The sequence below is a fragment of the Apteryx mantelli genome, chromosome Z, assembly GCF_036417845.1.
Source record: "Apteryx mantelli isolate bAptMan1 chromosome Z, bAptMan1.hap1, whole genome shotgun sequence".
In the NCBI taxonomy this organism is placed as follows: Eukaryota; Metazoa; Chordata; class Aves; order Apterygiformes; family Apterygidae; genus Apteryx; species Apteryx mantelli.
In genome coordinates, this window is record NC_090020.1 from 73,375,770 (window position 1) to 73,385,111 (window position 9,342).

At 40.5% G+C, this 9,342-nt stretch overlaps 1 protein-coding gene across 4 annotated transcripts in view; it reads right to left on the reverse strand.

The window, feature by feature from the left end:
• NIPBL (NIPBL cohesin loading factor) overlaps nucleotides 1–8,815 on the reverse strand; it is a 155,269-nt gene extending 146,454 nt beyond the window's left edge. For 3 of the 4 annotated variants that reach the window (XM_067316545.1, XM_067316541.1, XM_067316544.1), the window contains exon 1: nucleotides 8,732–8,815. The gene's annotated coding sequence lies outside the window, so the exon portion shown is untranslated. Of the gene's footprint in view, nucleotides 1–8,251; nucleotides 8,573–8,731 lie in introns of all 4 variants that reach the window. The other variant, XM_067316542.1, reaches the window with a different exon arrangement.
• Nucleotides 8,816–9,342: the final 527 nt, after the last annotated feature.

Consider the following 9,342-nt stretch of genomic DNA (forward strand, 5'->3'; position numbering starts at 1 on the left):
TTAATGATATGAAGTGATTAAGGCAAAGGACTACATATTGAACACCAAAGAGAAATCAAAATATTGAATCATAAAAGACAGGACTGGAAGCGATCTCAAGAGTCCATCCCCTTCCCCAAGGCATGATCAACAATATCTAAAGCCAATCCCAGAAGACATTAATCTAACCTGCTTAAAACAAAACAAAACAAAAAAAACACACTCTATTAAGGGGATACTATTCATTCCATACAGTCAGTGAAACAGGGATTCTGTTGTTAAAAAAAAAAAAAAAGTGATGACAGACTTAAAGACTACCACAATGCATTTACAGAGATGCCAAACAGTCTACACGAGTAATGTGAATTACAGAATTCCCTACTCTTTGCTCTTATAAGTAGTACTCCACAGTTTTGAGCTTTTTTTAGTATATGACTTCCTCAGTTAAAAAAAAAAAAAAAAAAAATCCGCATGTGAAATAATGCTTCTTTTGCCCAGCCAACCCCTGCTTTGTACTCTTGGCTTCTCAGGCAATTTGTTTCTCTTCCCCACTCTGGCCTCTCAGTACAAACTTCCCACCCATTCCCATTCCTAAACCACCGCCCTTGACTATGCATCCAGTCTCAGGGTACCCTTCTGTCTCACTATTTTACAGCTCTTCCTGTATTTTCACCTAGGACACCCTGGTATCCCCCAAACCAGCTCCTTTGTCCAGTCTTGCCAGTTTGGTCGTCCCTTCCTTAGAAGCTCCAGAGCTCCTACCCTCCTCCCAGCTCCGGCCCTTCAAGCTCCCACTCCCTTCCCATCTATATAAATTTGGTTCCAACCTGCTGCTCCTCTTCCCCATGCGCTCACCCTTTCAAACACACTGCAAACTCAGCTCTTGCCTTCTCCACAGTCAAATGAATCTGCACTGTGCATCAACAGCGACTAGAGACCAGAAAACCAAGAATCTGTGCTGCATCTTGCTGCTTAGAACTGCACTACAACCGAAGTCCTGTTGAGCATACAGAAAGTTCTCCACTTTAATGCCTAAAATATGAGAAGTCAGCTAATTTTACAAGCACTAATAACTTGCCCAATTTTTGGACAGATTTTCAAAGAGCAACAAAACGCACATCCCTGACACAAAAGTTACCTCACTATCCAATTTCAAATTCCTGGTCCAAAGATTGGGGATGTTAGAATTACTTTTCTTCAAAGATCAGAAACTATTTTTAAACGTTTTTCTCCAGCCTGACCCTTAGAAGCCAGTGAACAATTTTGGCTTTAAGCCAAAAAAGAGACAGTCAGCAAAGGGCAGTCACCCAGCATGGAAAACTTCTGCCCAAATGACTGAAGTTTAACAAGTTATAGGCATGTAAAATCAGTGTCTTTTAATATGAAGCGTAAGGAAACTTAGTGGAGTCACCTATTCAAAGTAATCTGAGAGCAACATACATTCTTAAAGTTGACTAGCAACTGTGTTAAGCAATGTTTCAATTACTCCTAACTGCAAAATTTTTATAGTATACACTGAAGTTTTCTATGTTACAGGTTTTGCCTCAACATGAGTTTTTAAAAAACTGTCAGAAATAACCAGTCATCACAGAGCATGGTATTTGTTTCCCAACATGATATTATATATTATAATTATTTGTTCAAACTTTGTTTCCCAATATTAAAAATAATAATAACAAAAAAAAACATGCAAACCTAGCATCCCCTGTAGTGAAAAGCAATCACATCTACCTACTTTGAACCAGGAGTTTAACCAACGTTTAACAAACAAATCATTTTAAGATCAGGCAGATTTTAACTTTCCTTTCAAAAAAATACAAATTAAACTGATTTTAAATTTTCGTGTCCTGTTCTTCCTAAGTTTTCACCACAGTTCCGTTAGAGCCTTATCAAAATTTTCCCAACTTTCAGACTGCAAAAAATGTGTTCCACCTTATTTTTCCACAGGTGCTAAGGTAGCTGCAATACATAGCACCAGAGGCAAGCTAATTATTTTTTAAATCACTGATATCAAGAAAGTATATTAGAAGAAAAACAGAAAATAACAGATCTGAATGGAAAATAACATGCAAGACAGTGAGGCATTCTCTATTAAAACTTAAGACTTTAAAGCAGAATTTCAGAGACAAAAATATTCATAACCTCATCCTTTCTGGGTACCTGGTCACCAAAGAATAATAGCCTATAACTGACCCTAAACTGTTCTGCTGCCTCAACAGGAGAGGTTGTTAGCAGGAGAGAGGGGTCACAGTTTCAAAGAATCCTACACTGTTATAGACCCATGTTTACATTTAAGGAGCCCAATAAAATTACCTTGGAAAAAAAAGATAACAGAAAGAAGATTAAAACTATAAAGCCAAGCATTAAAGTATTGAGAAATGTCAGAATTAGAGTTGCTTACACCTGTAATTCAGTCCTTTGTGCATTATGATAGTCTTTCATTAAATGATCAGATACCTTTTTTTTGTTATCCACAGGGTCCCTGCTTTATACATGGCACATGACAGATGGTGGTCATGAAATGAATCAGGGTTACACAGTAAAAGGAGCTGCTGTCTGTGGGATGTTACACTTTTTTACTGAAGAACTTGAATAACACGCAGTTAATAAATACAACTGATTTAAAAAAGAATTTCCCATCCACAAGATCTTTTGCTGGAGACTGCCAGTTTGTCAAAACCAAATCTCATTAAAAACAAAAAAACAAACAAAAAAAAAACCAGGATAGTCACACAGAAAATTTCCATCAGGGGGAAAAAAAAAAAAAAAAACTTAGAAATACACATTCTGTCTGTTCCAAAATATACCTACAGCCTCTGGAAGGCCGGCAGCGACCCAATGATTAGAACATACGAAGTCATATGGGGAGAAAAGCTTGAGAACCTCTCTGCCCGATACAGATTAGGAATTTGTACCTGGCCTTCCTACATCCCAAAGGTAATGCCCTGGCTAGGAATGCACTCACTTTACCTAAGAACAGTCTTCTTTTCCTACCAGAGCTGTACAATTTAGTATAAATATTAACTGGACCACAGAACAACATCGCAATGAAATGGCCTGACCACCAGGCTGCAGAGGATCCCATTTAACCAGTTTACATGAACTGCAACAATTTCAGCTTAAGAGGTAGAGATTTACCCAGAACAGCCAATAACCAGTGCTTAGGACGTTCTCCAGGGGTAATGGCTCCTGTTGGACACTAATAAGAGCAGCATTTTGAATCTATGGCTCCAATATTGCAGGCAAGCCACTTAATTACCTGCTGGTTTGGGGCTATTATCTAATTGCTGTCTCTGCTCTTCATGATCTTTCTGATAAACTTTTAAAAGATTTTGGGTTCTTCACAGTATGGACAGAGAATTCTTTTTAGTTTTTCAGGACAAGAAATCTATTTTTGGCCAGCTCTTGCCATGCTCAGGGTAGTAGACACTGAAAAGATATTTAACATCATCAATGAAAACTCTCTATATTTCTTAGGTACCCAGCATGAGAAAAAATGAGCCTGATATGTTGAAGTGCAGGTCAATCACAAATAAAGTCAAAGAGAACAATATTATGAACTTACTAAATGCTATAAAATAGCCCCCAAAATCTCAAGAATAAAGTAAGCTGAATTAGCCACTGGAGATTTATAAGCACTTTTTGAACTCAGTATTTTGACTCAGTTTCAGCCTTCCATCTGTAAAATGGAAATAATATTTCACAGATGTGCTAGAAAAACAATGTTCTCTAATGTTTGTGAAGCACAGATATTTATATTTGATCATAATTCCTATAAATTAGTAGACAAAAAAAAAATCAGTATTCATTCAAAAAATTGGATGGTATACAGCAGGTAATAAGACAGCAGGCTGCACACTGAGTGACAAAAAAAACCAAATATATAAACTAGGTTATAACAGTATTACTAGTCAGCTGGCATTTCCCATGCACTGCATGAAGCATTGAATTGGGGCCATGAGGATAAAGGGGAATACAATAATGTAGTCAAATGCCCAGTGTATATAGAAGGGGGCTGGATTATGTTTGTTTCTGCAATCTTAGTTTGCTGTTTACTTATCTGAGTCCCTGACTTTGCAGCCTGATGCTTTTTAACACTGTTCCAGTAAAATGCATTGCATGTCTACACATACACACTGCTGCAAAAACTCAAAGTGTTTCATATCAAACCTTAGCAATGTTTTGAAAAAAAATTAGAATATTTACCTATATAAAGCATTTTGAGACGTCTAATTGAAAAAACACTTGGAACTGATATAAATACTAACAGCACTAAAAATAAGTTCTTCTAGAATTTTTTCTAAGACTAAGAGACTTTCACATGAAAAATACCCTTCAATATTTATGCTTTTTTTTCCTGAAGTTATTTGTGTAAACTAAGTAGTCACCTACAAGTACAAGATCAACAACTGCATTTAATTTGCCTGAAACTCCTTTTAGTTTCTACAAATAGTTGGGCCAAGATCCTTCCCCCCCCCCCTTTTGCTAAAGGGATTTTCCATAGTGAGCAGTGGGGACAGGAAGTAAGACACAAATCACAGGTCCTGCACAATCTCCTCAAATACAATTTCCTCACTCCTGGTGCAGCAGATTTCAATATAAAGCCCTTTTCCACCACACACTTTGGGGGTTAGGATCATCTACGAAGAAGTATGCTTGTAACACTAAATAGAATAACACCACAAATATAAATGAATTATATTAATAAGTTTTTAGAATACAAGCCCTTAATAATTGTAATTTCAAAAGGATTTCCTTGTTTTGATTATTAAAAAGGATCATTATCATACAGGGTTATTACCAATAATATGCAGGTATCACCAATTTCAAGCATTCCCCTCTAGGTAGCTCCATGCAACTGAGTGCTTATTACTGCTGGTCATTCAAAATCAGACGCTAACCTGAACTGCGTTATTTCTAATAAAGGCACATGAAAAGCAAGAGCGAAAATAAGCAGTATAATATTGAAATAGCCAATTCTTTCAAACGTTAAATATTACTAATAACACATTTTGTGAAAGAAAACAGCTATTCTAACACTGGATGATCCATCTCACACCACCTGGACACCAAACACTGAAGTTATCACGACTCATATTTTTCTAATTAAGTATGCCCATAATTGTTGCCAAAATGTCCCCACATTGATAAATATTATATACTCCTCCAGGATAATTTCTAGAAAGCAAATTTATCTGTAGTTCTGAATTGGAAGGCTTTTTTTTTTTCCCCTAGTTCTAGATACTCTGACTCTGAAGTAGAATTTCTCCTTCTAGTTACTAACAATTGTGCACTAACTTTACTTTTCTTGTGTACTATTTATGAAGTAAATGCTAATATAAATTTAATATCATGACTTTGTAACTTTGTAACATAATAGACACATAAAAGTACCACGTTTGTGGCTGAACACACAGAAGAACTGCAATAGGAAATTGTTCTATCAAGCCCTGGTTCAAATCAATTCACACTTGCACTATTTTTCACCTAGCATACTTCAAAATTATAGCTTATTTATATTAGAGGAATACCTACACGACCCACTTAGGATTAAAGCTGCATTAACTATCATACAGACACAACAAAAAACATGGTTCTAACCCAAAGAAATTACTATCTATTGCCTTGATTTTGCAACAAGAGTCATATGAACACTGTGTCCATAGAGTCCCAAACACATAATGAGGTTGCACAGGGAGGGGTACATGTACCCTTACACAGAAGAGGGATCTGCAAATGCTTTTAGTGGAGTAATTTTGCTTCTCTGATCCTGTGTTTCTCCTAGTTGTAAAAATATTTAAACATTCCAAATGCTACACAAAACATTTTATTTTAGTGGTATGCTTGTACCTGTCTTTATTTAAAAAAAGAGTATTAAATCAGCTTTAAAAGATAGCAAAAGGTTTCAGAGAAAGAGTTTTTGTGGGAATAATTTCAGGTAAAACATGCAAGCAATTGAGAGGAGAAAAAAGGGAAAAAAATACTGCACACAGGAAACAAATGGCAAAAATATACAAGATAGTCAAAAGTACAAAATAAAAGATTTAAAAAAATCTTCCTTTTCTCTTCCAGTTAAAATAGTTGTTACAACCAAAGCCTCAAGTATAACTAATTTCAAATGTTTATAACATGATTAAAATAACTACATCCTTCTTGAGCAGCTAGCTGTTGGGACAAACAGAGGACCAGCATAAACTCTAACACTAGGCAAAAAAAAGAAGTATGAAAAGTGAAATAGCCCTGCTTCCCCCCCCACACACACACTTAAATGTGCTGTAAATGCAATCTAAAACAAAAATAATTCATCTTACAAACATTTCTATATTAAATATTTCTGTATGCTAAATATATTTTTCTGAGTTAAAGAAATTTACAACTACAGAAACTGTGATAATCCAGCTAATTTAGGATTAACCACATATGGCTCAGAAGAACAAAAACAAAAAGCCCAAGACAAATCACAAATAGCCAGCATCTTATATTTCCCTCTATAAATATGCTTATTTTTTTCATACCAGAGAAGTACATGCTTTCTGATAAAGGGAGGGGAAGGGGAAAAAAAAAAAGCTGTAAACACAACCCTGGAGAGATAAACTTGACAGGAACTACATAACTACAGTAGCTCATTTCCTGCTCATATCTAGCATATTTAAAGTAAACCACCTTGAAATGAAAAATAAGTCGGAGAAGTTCAGTACTGTTAGCTTAACAAACCCATTTTTGTGAAAACAAGAGTTGTTTTAAACAAACGACAAAAGAAGCGCTGGAGCTAATGTCGCTTCCTGATGATGAAAACTACCCAAGGACTACAACTACTTCTGCACAGTCCTTTCTTTCCTGTAAACTAGAGTTACACTCGGCCCCTACACATGCTACCGACCAAAAGAAAACAGCAATTCAGCTACCGAGAGAGACAGGGACAGTTCGAGACAACTAGTGGCTCCCTCTGCAATTCATAAAGTTTAAAACTAAAAAGCTGCTTTTTCAAAGTGTAAATGGTTCCTCTCCACGCACGTAGGCCTGAGGCCCTGTTGCAAACAGTGTCTAACAGGACCAGGCAGCACAAAGACAGGAATGGGAGATTAGTGGGAGGGAGGGAGGCCGGGATTGGGGCTCAGCAGGATCTTCAGGCTTTTTAAAATTCAAACTGCTCCCTGACCAATACAAATCACGGACACGCTACTGACTACTACACGGATTTACAGCATTAAAAACACGCCTTCTACGTGACAGCTATATTAACTTCACCCTTTTAAACATGTATCAGGGCACTCAGAGGCAAGATAGCAGAGTTTATAAGGCTCTAAACACAATACGCCAGAAAGTTACTTTATTAGACACATTAACCACTTAATATTACAACAGATCTGCCTGAACAACTAAAAAAAATACTAAAAAACAGATAAATTATACAATGGTGATATTTGTTTGCCATTTACAAATGCCCTTCCTATAAGAAAGATGAAGCTTCCTATCACAAAATTTCCCTTATAATGTAGTTTTAGTAGGAATATCTTTATTAGTTCACAGAGTGTTTGTTTTAAATCTACCTCAGATTTTTAATAACATTCTCAACTCTGCCACTCAGTAAATCTGAGATTTACTTTACTGTAAATAAGCTGCCATTTACTTATGAAGACCTGACACTTAAACAACAGTCATTTACAAAACACATTTGACCTGTTAAAATGACACCTAATTACATATTCAAACACCATGGACACAAACAGCCAATAACAACCTCAGGATCTCAAAGTGATATGGCCTGACAAGAAGGATGACACTTTTTAAACATTCCTCACTTTTCACTTAATTAAATTTATGTTTGACTCTCGAGTACTTCGGGTAAGATCTCATCTTCACCTTGGCCCCCGATATGTCATAAACATATCGCTTTACGTGCGACCCCTTTCCCATTTTCTGTTTGTTAGAAAGCATAAAAGAGTATTTCTCCTAAATTTTCTGTGTGTTGGTGTAACACGTACATCACATAAACACAGAGATCGTGTTGAATACCTGACCCAAAACGCTTGTCTATCTGTATTTCCTGGGTCTGCAGGTGTCCGTGCCGTGTCAATCATCCCACAAGGGCCAGTTTTATGCTATAAATATACTGAGCGATTAACGCACTAATCGATCGCTGTATTATTTGGGGATTAAACCTCTGCGCATTATAAATCCATGTGCGTTAACTTTTGCACGTTCAGAGCGGAGTTTGCTGGGAGGAGGAGAGAACAGGGAAGATCCCACATTTTTGTTCCCGGGTATTTACATTGTCTCTCCTGCGCTGCCCCTCCGCTCGCTCCCTGTCTGCGCCGGGACCGTCCCTGCTCGCCCCGGCCAAGTTGTAAATACGGCAAAGGATCGGGGCGCGTTTGCGGCTAATTGTATTGTTTCCTGCTGCTGCTGCCGCCGCCGCCGCCGCTCCGCTCCGGGCTGCGGCCTGTCACCGAGGAGCGGCTTCGCCTTTCCAATCCCCGAGCTGGAGTGGAGGCGCTGGCCGGCGGCCTGCGCTCTCCGCCGGGCCTGGGCCTCCCGGCAGCCCGGGAGGAGCCGAGCGCCGCCGCCAAGCCCGCGCCGGCAGGAAGGGGGGCTGCGAAATAAACACCTCCGGTTGCCACTTGCTCCCCTCTACCCCGGATAACAGCTAATCCCCTCCGCTCCCGGCGGCGCTGGGCCGCCTGGGCTGGGAGGCCCGGCCCGCCGCGGGAGAGGGCAGGGAGGGGAAGGGGAGACAAGGAGGGGGGATTACCTGAGCAAATCGGCGTCTGAATCCAACGAGAATCCGGGAGAGGGGGGGAGAAATCCGCCCCCCTCCCTCCTCAGAGGAGCCGCCGCCGCTGCTGGGCCGCCGCCGCCGCCGCGGAGCAGGAGGAGGAGGGGAGATAATATAACAACAATAATCCGGGCCGGGAGGGGGGCTGGCTCCTCTTCCGTCTCCTCCTCAGTGCAGCGAACATGTAGAGCCGGGGGGTGAGCGGCCGAGGCGAATCCCTTCCCCCTGAGCCTGCTTCACAACATCAACACGGGCCGCGCCGCGCCGCGCTGGGCCGAACCGGTTCCGAGGCGCCCGGCGAGCCGCGGGGGAGCAGGGGGGCGGCCGGGGGCAGCGCTGCCGGGGGCCGCCGCCGCCGCCGCTCCCTCCGTGTGCGCGAGTGCGGCGGGGCGGGGGAGGGGGCGGCTTGGGCACGGTGAGTCGGTACCGAGCGGGGGGGTAGGGGGAAGAGGAGGAGGAGGAGGAGGAGGGGAAAGGATCCTGTGTGTGTCTCTCTCGCTCCCTCTCAGAACAAAATGCCGACCGGAAGTGCAGCTGCAGGAATGACTCCCTCCACCGGCGCCAAACACCAACAGCCTCCCCCTTCC